Genomic DNA, 12,531 nt, shown 5'->3' with positions numbered 1-12,531 from the left:
CGTACCCTGAGCCTAACCCTAAGCCTAACCCTAACCCTAGGCTACCCTTGACTGCTTCTGCCTCCAATAGATTTCCTAAGCACTAGTGTTTTAAGGAACAGCTGAAAAAGAAAATCGTAATGTGATTTCTTTATAATGGGTGTGTTCCTTATCTTATGCTAGTGTCTAAACTCTTCTCCATGGCTGGACCCCCAAATAATATTCCTTTACGTGCTAAGGGGTATCTAGAGAGTGGGATAGGTTTAATAACTACCCTAACCCTAACGCGTACCCTAACCCTAACCCCTACCCTAACCCTAACACGTACCCTAATCCTAACCCATAACCTAAACCGAGCCCTAACCCTAACACTAACCCTAACCCTAACCCTAACCCATACCCTATGCCGTACCTGAACCCCTCCCCAAACCCGTACCCTAAGCCGTACCCTAAACCTAACCTAAGCCTAACCCTAACCCTAGGCTACCCTTGACTGCTTCTGCCTCCAATAGATTTCCTAAGCACTAGTGTTTTAAGGAACAGCTGAAAAAGAGAATCCTAATGTAATTTCTTTATAATGGGTGTGTTCCTTATCTTATCCTAGTGTCTAAACTCTTCTCCATGGCTGGACCCCCAAATACTATTCCTTTACGTGCTAAGGGGTATCTAGAGAGTGGGATAGGTTTAATAACTACCCTAACCCTAACGCGTACCCTAACCCTAACCCCTACCCTAACCGTAACACGTACCCTAATCCTAACCCGTAACCTAAACCGAGCCCTAACCCTAACACTAACCCTAACCCTAACCCTAACCCATACCCTACGCCGTACCCGACCCCCTCCCCGAAGCCGTACCCTAAGCCGTACCCTAAGCCTAACCCTAAGCCTAACCCTAACCCTAGGCTACCGTTGACTGCTTCTGCCTCCAATAGGTTTCGTAAGCACTAGTGTTTTAAGGAACAGCTTAAAAAGAGAATCCTAAAGTGATTTCTTTATAATGGGTGTGTTCCTTATCTTATCCTAGTGTCTAAACTCTTCTCCATGGCTGGACCCCCAAATAATATTCCTTTACGTGCTAAGGGGTATCTAGAGAGTGGGATAGGTTTAATAACTACCCTAACCCTAACGCGTACCCTAACCCTAACCCCTACCCTAACCCTAACACGTACCCTAATTCTAACCCGTACCCTAAACCGAGCCCTAACCCTAACACTAACCCTAACCCTAACCCTAACCCATCCCCTACGCCGTACCCGAATCCCTCCCCAAACCCGTACCCTAAGCCGTACCCTAAGCCTAACCCTAAGCCTAACCCTAACCCTAGGCTACCCTTGACTGCTTCTGCCTCCAGTAGATTTCATAAGCACTAGTGTTTTAAGGAACAGCTGAAAAAGAGAATCCTAAAGTGATTTCTTTATAATGGGTGTGTTCCTTATCTTATCCTAGTGTCTAAACTCTTCTCCATGGCTGGACACCCAAATAATATTCCTTTACGTGCTAAGGGGTATCTAGAGAGTGGGATAGGTTTAATAACTTCCCTAACCCTAATGCGTACCCTAACCCTAACCCCTACCCTAACCCTAACACGTACCCTAATCCTAACCCGTACCCTAAACCGAGCCCTAACCCTAACACTAACCCTAACCCTAACCCTAACCCATACCCTACGCCGTACCCGAACCCCTCCCCGAACCCGTACCATAAGCCGTACCCTAAGCTTAACCCTAAGCCTAACCCTAACCCTAGGCTACCCTTGACTGCTTCTGCCTGCAATAGATTTCCTAAGCACTAGTGTTTTAAGGAACAGCTTAAAAAGAGAATCCTAATGTGATTTCTTTATAATGGGTGTGTTCCTTATCTTATCCTAGTGTCTAAACTCTTCTCCATGGCTGGACCCCCAAGTAATATTCCTTTACGTGCTAAGGGGTATCTAGAGAGTGGGATAGGTTTAATAACTACCCTAACCCTAACGCGTACCCTAACCCTAACACGTACCCTAATCCTAACCCGTACCCTAAACTGAGCCCTAACCCTAACACTAACCCTAACCCTAACCCTAACCCATACCCTACGCCGTACCCGAACCCCTCCCCGAACCCGTACCCGAAGCCGTACCCTAAGCCTAACCCTAAGCCTAACCCTAACCCTAGGCTACCCTTGACTGCTTCTGCCTCCAATAGATTTCCTAAGCACCAGTGTTTTAAGGAACAGCTGAAAAAGAGAATCCTAATGTGATTTCTTTATAATGGGTGTGTTCCTTATCTTATCCTAGTGTCTAAACTCTTCTCCATGGCTGGACCCCCAAATAATATTCCTTTACGTGCTAAGGGGTATCTAGAGAGAGGGATAGGTTTAATAACTACCCTAACCCTAACGCGTACCCTAACCCTAACTCCTACCCTAACCCTAACACGTACCCTAATCCTAAACCATACCCTAAACCGAGCCCTAACCCTAACACTAACCCTAACCCTAACCCTAACCCATACCCTACGCCGTACCCGACCCCCTCCCCGAAGCCGTACCCTAAGCCGTACCCTAAGCCTAACCCTAAGCCTAACCCTAACCCTAGGCTTCCGTTGACTGCTTCTGCCTCCTATAGGTTTCCTAAGCACTAGTGTTTTAAGGAACAGCTTAAAAAGAGAATCCTAATGTGATTTCTTTATAATGGGTGTGTTCCTTATCTTATCCTAGTGTCTAAACTCTTCTCCATGGCTGGACCCCCAAATAATATTCCTTTACGTGCTAAGGGGTATCTAGACAGTGGGATAGGTTTAATAACTACCCTAACCCTAACGCGTACCCTAACCCTAACCCCTACCCTAACCCTAACACGTACCCTTATCCTAACCCGTACCCTAAACCGAGCCCTAACCCTAACCCTAACCCTAACCCATACCCTACGCCGTACCCGAACCCCTCCCCGAATCCGTACCCTAAGCTGTACCCTAAGCCTAACCATCAGCCTAACCCTAACCCTAGGCTACCCTTGACTGCTTCTGCCTCCAATAGATTTCCTAAGTACTAGTGTTTTAAGGAACAGCTGAAAAAGAGAATCCTAATGTTATTTCTTTATAATGGGTGTGTTCCTTATCTTATCCTAGTGTCTAAACTCTTCTCCATGGCTGGACCCCCAAATAATATTCCTTTACGTGCTAAGGGGTATCTAGAGAGTGGGATAGGTTTAAGAACTACCCTAACCCTAACGCGTACCCTAACCCTAACCCCTACCCTAACCCTAACACGTACCCTAATCCTAACCCGTACCCTAAACCGAGCCCTAACCCTAACACTAACCCTAACCCTAACCCATACCCTATGCCGTACCCGAACCCTTCCCCGAACCCGTACCCGAAGCCGTACCCTCAGCCTAACCCTAACCCTAGGCTACCCTTGACTGCTTCTGCCTCCAATAGATTTCCTAAGCACTAGTGTTTTAAGGAACAGCTGAAAAAGAGAATCCTAATGTGATTTCTTCATAATGGGTGTGTTCCTTATCTTATCCTAGTGTCTAAACTCTTCTCCATGGCTGGACCCCCAAATAATATTCCTTTACGTGCTAAGGGGTATCTAGAGAGTGGGATAGGTTTAATAACTAACCTAAACCTAACGCGTACCCTAACCCTAACCCCTACCCTAACCCTAACACGTACCCTAATCCTAACCCGTACCCTAAACCGAGCCCTAACCCTAACACTAACCCTAAACCTAACCCTAACCCATACCCTACGCCGTACCCGAACCCCTCCCCGAACCCGTACCCTAAGCCGTACCCGAAGCCTAACCCTAAGCCTAACCCTAACCCTAGGCTACCCTTGACTGCTTCTGCCTCCAATAGATTTCCTAAGCACTAGTGTTTTAAGGAACAGCTGAAAAAGAGAATCCTAATGTGATTTCTTTATAATGGGTGTGTTCCTTATCTTATCCTAGTGTCTAAACTCTTCTCCATGGCTGGACCCCCAAATAATATTCCTTTACGTGCTAAGGGGTATCTAGAGAGTGGGATAGGTTTAATAACTACCCTAACCCTAACGCGTACCCTAACCCTAACCCCTACCCTAACCCTAACACGTACCCTTATCCTAACCCGTACCCTAAACCGAGCCCTAACCCTAACCCTAACCCTAACCCTAACCCTAACCCATACCCTACGCCGTACACGAACCCCTCCCCGAACCCGTACCCTAAGCTGTACCCTAAGCCTAACCCTCAGCCTAACCCTAACCCTAGGCTACCCTTGACTGCTTCTGCCTCCAATAGATTTCCTAAGCACTAGTGTTTTAAGGAACAGCTGAAAAAGAGAATCCTAATGTGATTTCTTCATAATGGGTGTGTTCCTTATCTTATCCTAGTGTCTAAACTCTTCTCCATGGCTGGACCCCCAAATAATATTCCTTTACGTGCTAAGGGGTATCTAGAGAGTGGGATAGGTTTAATAACTAACCTAAACCTAACGCGTACCCTAACCCTAACCCCTACCCTAACCCTAACACGTACCCTAATCCTAACCCGTACCCTAAACCGAGCCCTAACCCTAACACTAACCCTAAACCTAACCCTAACCCATACCCTACGCCGTACCCGAACCCCTCCCCGAACCCGTACCCTAAGCCGTACCCTAAGCCTAACCCTAAGCCTACCCCTAACCCTAGGCTACCCTTGACTGCTTCTGCCTCCCATAGATTTCCTAAGCACTAGTGTTTTAAGGAACAGCTTAAAAACAGAATCCTAATGTGATTTCTTTATAATGGGTGTGTTCCTTATCTTATCCTAGTGTCTAAACTCTTCTCCATGGCTGGACCCCCAAATAATATTCCTTTACGTGCTAAGGGGTATCTAGAGAGTGGGATAGGTTTAATAAATACCCTAACCCTAACGCGTACCCTAACCCTAACACGTACCCTAACCCTAACACATACCCTAAACCTAACCCATAATCTAAACCGAGCCCTAACCCTAACACTAACCCTAACCCTAACCCTAACCCATACCCTATGCCGTACCTGAACCCCTCCCCAAACCCGTACCCTAAGCCGTACCCTAAGCCTAACCCTAAGCCTAACCCTAACCCTAGGCTACCCTTGACTGCTTCTGCCTCCAATAGATTTCCTAAGCACTAGTGTTTTAAGGAACAGCTGAAAAAGAGAATCGTAATGTGATTTCTTTATAATGGGTGTGTTCCTTATCTTATGCTAGTGTCTAAACTCTTCTCCATGGCTGGACCCCCAAATAATATTCCTTTACGTGCTAAGGGGTATCTAGAGAGTGGGATAGGTTTAATAACTACCCTAACGCTAACGTGTACCCTAACCCTAACCCCTACCCTAACCCTAACACGTACCCTAATCCTAACCCATAACCTAAACCGAGCCCTAACCCTAACACTAACCCTAACCCTAACCCTAACCCATACCCTATGCCGTACCTGAACCCCTCCCCAAACCCGTACCCTAAGCCGTACCCTAAGCCTAACCCTAAGCCTAACCCTAACCCTAGGCTACCCTTGAGTGCTTCTGCCTCCAATAGATTTCCTAAGCACTAGTGTTTTAAGGAACAGCTGAAAAAGAGAATCCTAATGTAATTTCTTTATAATGGGTGTGTTCCTTATCTTATCCTAGTGTCTAAACTCTTCTCCATGGCTGGACCCCCAAATACTATTCCTTTACGTGCTAAGGGGTATCTAGAGAGTGGGATAGGTTTAATAACTACCCTAACCCTAACGCGAACCCTAACCCTAACCCCTACCCTAACCGTAACACGTACCCTAATCCTAACCCGTAACCTAAACCGAGCCCTAACCCTAACACTAACCCTAACCCTAACCCTAACCCATACCCTACGCCGTACCCGACCCACTCCCCGAAGCCGTACCCTAAGCCGTACCCTAAGCCTAACCCTAAGCCTAACCCTAACCCTAGGCTACCCTTGACTGCTTCTGCCTCCCATAGATTTCCTAAGCACTAGTGTTTTAAGGAACAGCTTAAAAACAGAATCCTAATGTGATTTCTTTATAATGGGTGTGTTCCTTATCTTATCCTAGTGTCTAAACTCTTCTCCATGGCTGGACCCCCAAATAATATTCCTTTACGTGCTAAGGGGTATCTAGAGAGTGGGATAGGTTTAATAACTACCCTAACCCTAACGCGTACCCTAACCCTAACACGTACCCTAATCCTAACCCGTACCCTAAACCGAGCCCTAACCCTAACACTAACCGTATCCCTAACCCTAACCCATACCCTACGCCGTACCCGAACCCCTCCCCGAACGCGTACCCGAAGCCGTACCCTAAGCCTAACCCTAAGCCTAACCCTAACCCTAGGCTACCCTTGACTGCTTCTGCCTCCAATAGATTTCCTAAGCACTAGTGTTTTAAGGAACAGCTGAAAAAGAGAATCCTAATGTGATTTCTTTATAATGGGTGTGTTCCTTTTCTTATCCTAGTGTCTAAAGTCTTCTCCATAGCTGGACCCCCAAATAATATTCCTTTACGTGCTAAGGGGTATCTAGAGAGTGGGATAGGTTTAATAACTACCCTAACCCTAATGCGTACCCTAACCCTAACCCCTACCCTAACCCTAACACGTACCCTAACCATAACCCGTTCCCTAAACCGAGCCCTAACCCTAACACTAACCCTAACCCTCACAGTAACCCATACCCTACGCCGTAACCGAACCCCTCCCCAAACCCGTACCCTAAGCCTATCCCTAAGCCTAACCCTAACCCTAGACTACCCTTGACTGCTTCTGCCTCCAATAGATTTCCTAAGCACTAGTGTTTTAATGAAAAGCTTAAAAAGAGAATCCTAATGTGATTTCTTTATAATGGGTGTGTTTCTTATCTTATCCTAGTGTCTAAACTCTTCCCCATGGCTGGACCCCCAAATAATATTCCTTTACGTGCTAAGGGGTATCTAGAGAGTGGGATAGGTTTAATAACTACCCTAACCCTAACGCGTACCCTAACCCTAACCCCTACCCTAACCCTAACACGTACCCTAATCCTAACCCGTACCCTAAACCGATCCCTAACGCTAACACTAACCCTAACCCTAACCCTAACCCATACCCTACGCAGTACCCGAACCCCTCCCCGAACCCGTACCCTAAGCCGTACCCTGAGCCTAACCCTAAGCCTAACCCTAACCCTAGGCTACCCTTGACTGCTTCTGCCTCCAATAGATTTCCTAAGCACTAGTGTTTTAAGGAACAGCTGAAAAAGAAAATCGTAATGTGATTTCTTTATAATGGGTGTGTTCCTTATCTTATGCTAGTGTCTAAACTCTTCTCCATGGCTGGACCCCCAAATAATATTCCTTTACGTGCTAAGGGGTATCTAGAGAGTGGGATAGGTTTAATAACTACCCTAACCCTAACGCGTACCCTAACCCTAACCCCTACCCTAACCCTAACACGTACCCTAATCCTAACCCATAACCTAAACCGAGCCCTAACCCTAACACTAACCCTAACCCTAACCCTAACCCATACCCTATGCCGTACCTGAACCCCTCCCCAAACCCGTACCCTAAGCCGTACCCTAAACCTAACCTAAGCCTAACCCTAACCCTAGGCTACCCTTGACTGCTTCTGCCTCCAATAGATTTCCTAAGCACTAGTGTTTTAAGGAACAGCTGAAAAAGAGAATCCTAATGTAATTTCTTTATAATGGGTGTGTTCCTTATCTTATCCTAGTGTCTAAACTCTTCTCCATGGCTGGACCCCCAAATACTATTCCTTTACGTGCTAAGGGGTATCTAGAGAGTGGGATAGGTTTAATAACTACCCTAACCCTAACGCGTACCCTAACCCTAACCCCTACCCTAACCGTAACACGTACCCTAATCCTAACCCGTAACCTAAACCGAGCCCTAACCCTAACACTAACCCTAACCCTAACCCTAACCCATACCCTACGCCGTACCCGACCCCCTCCCCGAAGCCGTACCCTAAGCCGTACCCTAAGCCTAACCCTAAGCCTAACCCTAACCCTAGGCTACCGTTGACTGCTTCTGCCTCCAATAGGTTTCGTAAGCACTAGTGTTTTAAGGAACAGCTTAAAAAGAGAATCCTAAAGTGATTTCTTTATAATGGGTGTGTTCCTTATCTTATCCTAGTGTCTAAACTCTTCTCCATGGCTGCACCCCCAAATAATATTCCTTTACGTGCTAAGGGGTATCTAGAGAGTGGGATAGGTTTAATAACTACCCTAACCCTAACGCGTACCCTAACCCTAACCCCTACCCTAACCCTAACACGTACCCTAATTCTAACCCGTACCCTAAACCGAGCCCTAACCCTAACACTAACCCTAACCCTAACCCTAACCCATCCCCTACGCCGTACCCGAATCCCTCCCCAAACCCGTACCCTAAGCCGTACCCTAAGCCTAACCCTAAGCCTAACCCTAACCCTAGGCTACCCTTGACTGCTTCTGCCTCCAGTAGATTTCATAAGCACTAGTGTTTTAAGGAACAGCTGAAAAAGAGAATCCTAAAGTGATTTCTTTATAATGGGTGTGTTCCTTATCTTATCCTAGTGTCTAAACTCTTCTCCATGGCTGGACACCCAAATAATATTCCTTTACGTGCTAAGGGGTATCTAGAGAGTGGGATAGGTTTAATAACTTCCCTAACCCTAATGCGTACCCTAACCCTAACCCCTACCCTAACCCTAACACGTACCCTAATCCTAACCCGTACCCTAAACCGAGCCCTAACCCTAACACTAACCCTAACCCTAACCCTAACCCATACCCTACGCCGTACCCGAACCCCTCCCCGAACCCGTACCATAAGCCGTACCCTAAGCTTAACCCTAAGCCTAACCCTAACCCTAGGCTACCCTTGACTGCTTCTGCCTGCAATAGATTTCCTAAGCACTAGTGTTTTAAGGAACAGCTTAAAAAGAGAATCCTAATGTGATTTCTTTATAATGGGTGTGTTCCTTATCTTATCCTAGTGTCTAAACTCTTCTCCATGGCTGGACCCCCAAGTAATATTCCTTTACGTGCTAAGGGGTATCTAGAGAGTGGGATAGGTTTAATAACTACCCTAACCCTAACGCGTACCCTAACCCTAACACGTACCCTAATCCTAACCCGTACCCTAAACTGAGCCCTAACCCTAACACTAACCCTAACCCTAACCCTAACCCATACCCTACGCCGTACCCGAACCCCTCCCCGAACCCGTACCCGAAGCCGTACCCTAAGCCTAACCCTAAGCCTAACCCTAACCCTAGGCTACCCTTGACTGCTTCTGCCTCCAATAGATTTCCTAAGCACCAGTGTTTTAAGGAACAGCTGAAAAAGAGAATCCTAATGTGATTTCTTTATAATGGGTGTGTTCCTTATCTTATCCTAGTGTCTAAACTCTTCTCCATGGCTGGACCCCCAAATAATATTCCTTTACGTGCTAAGGGGTATCTAGAGAGAGGGATAGGTTTAATAACTACCCTAACCCTAACGCGTACCCTAACCCTAACTCCTACCCTAACCCTAACACGTACCCTAATCCTAAACCATACCCTAAACCGAGCCCTAACCCTAACACTAACCCTAACCCTAACCCTAACCCATACCCTACGCCGTACCCGACCCCCTCCCCGAAGCCGTACCCTAAGCCGTACCCTAAGCCTAACCCTAAGCCTAACCCTAACCCTAGGCTTCCGTTGACTGCTTCTGCCTCCTATAGGTTTCCTAAGCACTAGTGTTTTAAGGAACAGCTTAAAAAGAGAATCCTAATGTGATTTCTTTATAATGGGTGTGTTCCTTATCTTATCCTAGTGTCTAAACTCTTCTCCATGGCTGGACCCCCAAATAATATTCCTTTACGTGCTAAGGGGTATCTAGACAGTGGGATAGGTTTAATAACTACCCTAACCCTAACGCGTACCCTAACCCTAACCCCTACCCTAACCCTAACACGTACCCTTATCCTAACCCGTACCCTAAACCGAGCCCTAACCCTAACCCTAACCCTAACCCATACCCTACGCCGTACCCGAACCCCTCCCCGAATCCGTACCCTAAGCTGTACCCTAAGCCTAACCATCAGCCTAACCCTAACCCTAGGCTACCCTTGACTGCTTCTGCCTCCAATAGATTTCCTAAGTACTAGTGTTTTAAGGAACAGCTGAAAAAGAGAATCCTAATGTTATTTCTTTATAATGGGTGTGTTCCTTATCTTATCCTAGTGTCTAAACTCTTCTCCATGGCTGGACCCCCAAATAATATTCCTTTACGTGCTAAGGGGTATCTAGAGAGTGGGATAGGTTTAAGAACTACCCTAACCCTAACGCGTACCCTAACCCTAACCCCTACCCTAACCCTAACACGTACCCTAATCCTAACCCGTACCCTAAACCGAGCCCTAACCCTAACACTAACCCTAACCCTAACCCATACCCTATGCCGTACCCGAACCCTTCCCCGAACCCGTACCCGAAGCCGTACCCTCAGCCTAACCCTAACCCTAGGCTACCCTTGACTGCTTCTGCCTCCAATAGATTTCCTAAGCACTAGTGTTTTAAGGAACAGCTGAAAAAGAGAATCCTAATGTGATTTCTTCATAATGGGTGTGTTCCTTATCTTATCCTAGTGTCTAAACTCTTCTCCATGGCTGGACCCCCAAATAATATTCCTTTACGTGCTAAGGGGTATCTAGAGAGTGGGATAGGTTTAATAACTAACCTAAACCTAACGCGTACCCTAACCCTAACCCCTACCCTAACCCTAACACGTACCCTAATCCTAACCCGTACCCTAAACCGAGCCCTAACCCTAACACTAACCCTAAACCTAACCCTAACCCATACCCTACGCCGTACCCGAACCCCTCCCCGAACCCGTACCCTAAGCCGTACCCTAAGCCTAACCCTAAGCCTAACCCTAACCCTAGGCTACCCTTGACTGCTTCTGCCTCCCATAGATTTCCTAAGCACTAGTGTTTTAAGGAACAGCTTAAAAAGTGAATCCTAATGTGATTTCTTTATAATGGGTGTGTTCCTTATCTTATGCTAGTGTCTAAACTCTTCTCCATGGCTGGACCCCCAAATAATATTCCTTTACGTGCTAAGGGGTATCTAGAGAGTGGGATAGGTTTAATAACTACCCTAACGCTAACGTGTACCCTAACCCTAACCCCTACCCTAACCCTAACACGTACCCTAATCCTAACCCATAACCTAAACCGAGCCCTAACCCTAACACTAACCCTAACCCTAACCCTAACCCATACCCTATGCCGTACCTGAACCCCTCCCCAAACCCGTACCCTAAGCCGTACCCTAAGCCTAACCCTAAGCCTAACCCTAACCCTAGGCTACCCTTGACTGCTTCTGCCTCCAATAGATTTCCTAAGCACTAGTGTTTTAAGGAACAGCTGAAAAAGAGAATCCTAATGTAATTTCTTTATAATGGGTGTGTTCCTTATCTTATCCTAGTGTCTAAACTCTTCTCCATGGCTGGACCCCCAAATACTATTCCTTTACGTGCTAAGGGGTATCTAGAGAGTGGGATAGGTTTAATAACTACCCTAACCCTAACGCGTACCCTAACCCTAACACGTACCCTAATCCTAACCCGTACCCTAAACTGAGCCCTAACCCTAACACTAACCGTAACCCTAACCCTAACCCATACCCTACGCCGTACCCGAACCCCTCCCCGAACCCGTACCCGAAGCCGTACCCTAAGCCTAACCCTAAGCCTAACCCTAACCCTAGGCTACCCTTGACTGCTTCTGCCTCCAATAGATTTCCTAAGCACCAGTGTTTTAAGGAACAGCTGAAAAAGAGAATCCTAATGTGATTTCTTTATAATGGGTGTGTTCCTTATCTTATCCTAGTGTCTAAACTCTTCTCCATGGCTGGACCCCCAAATAATATTCCTTTACGTGCTAAGGGGTATCTAGAGAGAGGGATAGGTTTAATAACTACCCTAACCCTAACGCGTACCCTAACCCTAACTCCTACCCTAACCCTAACACGTACCCTAATCCTAAACCATACCCTAAACCGAGCCCTAACCCTAACACTAACCCTAACCCTAACCCTAACCCATACCCTACGCCGTACCCGACCTCCTCCCCGAAGCCGTACCCTAAGCCGTACCCTAAGCCTAACCCTAAGCCTAACCCTAACCCTAGGCTTCCGTTGACTGCTTCTGCCTCCTATAGGTTTCCTAAGCACTAGTGTTTTAAGGAACAGCTTAAAAAGAGAATCCTAATGTGATTTCTTTATAATGGGTGTGTTCCTTATCTTATCCTAGTGTCTAAACTCTTCTCCATGGCTGGACCCCCAAATAATATTCCTTTACGTGCTAAGGGGTATCTAGAGAGTGGGATAGGTTTAATAACTACCCTAACCCTAACGCGTACCCTAACCCTAACACCTACCCTAACCCTAACACGTACCCTTATCCTAACCCGTACCCTAAAACGAGCCCTAACCCTAACCCTAACCCTAACCCTAACCCTAACCCTAACCCATACCCTACGCCGTACCCGAACCCCTCCCCGAATCCGTACCCTAAGCTGTACCCTAAG

The sequence above is a fragment of the Balaenoptera borealis genome (genome assembly GCF_965194805.1).
Source record: "Balaenoptera borealis genome assembly, chromosome: 4".
Taxonomy (NCBI): domain Eukaryota; kingdom Metazoa; phylum Chordata; class Mammalia; order Artiodactyla; family Balaenopteridae; genus Balaenoptera; species Balaenoptera borealis.
The sequence above is the reverse complement of the archived record's forward strand: the minus strand, read 5'-3'. Positions refer to the sequence as shown.